At 52.8% G+C, this 1,936-nt stretch overlaps 1 non-coding gene across 1 annotated transcript; it reads left to right on the top strand.

Annotated features, from left to right (window-relative positions):
* Positions 1-497: 497 nt before the first annotated feature.
* Positions 498-701, top strand: LOC115063670. The gene has a single exon (XR_003843553.1). It is a non-coding gene; the product is annotated as a small nucleolar RNA SNORA73 family (small nucleolar RNA).
* The last annotated feature ends 1,235 nt before the right edge of the window (positions 702-1,936 follow it).

The following is a 1,936-nucleotide window of genomic DNA, read 5'->3' as shown; positions in this document are numbered from 1 at the left end:
ACACACACACACACACACACCAACACACACACAACCACAAAGAAGCATTTAAAAATAAGTCAGCCAGGCGTGGTGGCACAAGCCTTTAATCCCAGCACTTGAGAAGCAGAGGCAGGCTGAGCTCTCTGAGTTCGAGGCCAGACTGGTCTACAGAGTGAGTTGCAGGACAGAGCCAGGGCTATGTAGAGAAAACTAGTCTCAAAATTTTTTATAAAAATGGCCATGGGAGAGTTTCCTTTGGAAGAGAATTGGCAACCTTGGCTTGGCTGCTTAAGGGCACTTGATTGACCTAAGATGAAAGCCGCTGAGCCAGGAGGCCTGTGCTTTGACCCACACTGAGCTGATGGCAGGTGGACAAAGATGATGTGGCAGAGGTGGCAAGAGATGGCCTCCTGGTGCAGACAGAAGTCAGAGTTGGGCCTGGTGGCAGAAACAGCCCTTCACCTGCCAAGGCTTAGGGCTGTTAACAAAAGCCACATTAAAACAAGTACTTGATTCCAACATGGATATCCCGGGAGGTCACTCCCCGGGCTCTGTCCTAGTGGCCTGTGGGCGCTTAGGGCATCGCCCGGTGATGGTACAGTCCCTTTCCACAACGTTGGAGATGAAGCTGGGCTTCCGAATCTGCGCCTGCATATTCCTACGACTTCTCAGAGTCCTGTGCACAATGACTGAGGAGACAAACCATGCAGGAAACAAGAAGAAAAAAAAAAGTGCTTGAGATCTGCCCGCTTGATTCTGAGCGCTTCCCATAGGTGTGATACTGTTGTTTCCTTAATTCCTTCTGAGTCATGCCAGCAGATACCAATATGTCCAAAAGACACAGAGAAGTCAAGCCGTCACACACCAAGCCACTGTCGTGACTGGTTTTTAGGTGTTGTCTTGTGGGGACAATAACTGCTCATGGCTGACTTAGTTAGTCTGCCTCTACACTGGGGCTGAGAGCTTCCTTTCGTTGGCAGCACTAGCTCAGTGAGATGTGGGCTTGGCTCTGAGAGGAGTAGCCTGGGGCTCTGGCTGGTCACACTGGTAAAGAGCCTCATAGCTCAGATTCCCGGAGGGCTGCCCTCTCTACCCACCCACTGGCCTGCTAAACCAACCCTGGGCTGGGGTTTTGTGAAGGTCATGGGCCTCCTGGTGACAGTCACACCCCTGGTAGGCCTGGTGCCAACCTCAACCAACCCTCGGGCTGCTACAGACCTGCCCTCTGGCCTGTGGGCAAGTCCCAGGCTCTTCTCACCTATTCCTGGGTTATTGCCCCAGGAAGGCAAATAGAGCCATTGAACTTGAGCATGTGTCGTACCAGGCAGAGAGGTCGCTGTCAGAAGAGCACAGCCAGTGGAGGCGCCAGGATGCCCGGTCCAGCACTGCCAGGGCTCCAGCCTGCAGCTGCTCTGACAGCACCCCTCCCTAGAAGGTTGTCTGGCTGCAGGGCAAGCTCTGGCCCTGTTCTCTGTTGGTCTTTCCCCTCCTTGTCAGTAAACTTTCTGTTGTCTCAGTTGAAATGTCACAGCAGTGGGAGCCCTCCCCTGATTACTCAGGCTGCATGGCTGTGAGTAAGGAGCCAACAGGAAATATGGTGGGGTTTGGAGCCTGGTGTCCCGTGGGGCACAACCCCCACGTCACAGTATGCGGACGCCTGAGGATCAGCTGCCTTAGGATGAGACCTTTTAAGTGCTGAAAGGCTTGAGCTGCGGGCTACAACTCTGTGGTTGAGCTCTCCAGAAGCCTCATGAGGTCTTAGGCTCCATTCCCTGGTAGCAGGAAAAAAAAAAATCTATCACAAGATGTAGTGGTAGACGTCATTCACCCCAGCACCTGGTGAGCAGAGACAGGCAGATACTCGAATCCCAGGCCAGCATGATCTACATGGCAAGTTCAAAGCCCAACAGGACTGTGTGGTATCATATATTTTACACACACACACACACACACA

This window comes from Mus pahari, chromosome 3 (genome assembly GCF_900095145.1).
Source record: "Mus pahari chromosome 3, PAHARI_EIJ_v1.1, whole genome shotgun sequence".
NCBI lineage: Eukaryota > Metazoa > Chordata > Mammalia > Rodentia > Muridae > Mus > Mus pahari.
This window is presented reverse-complemented; position numbering and strand designations above follow the sequence as displayed.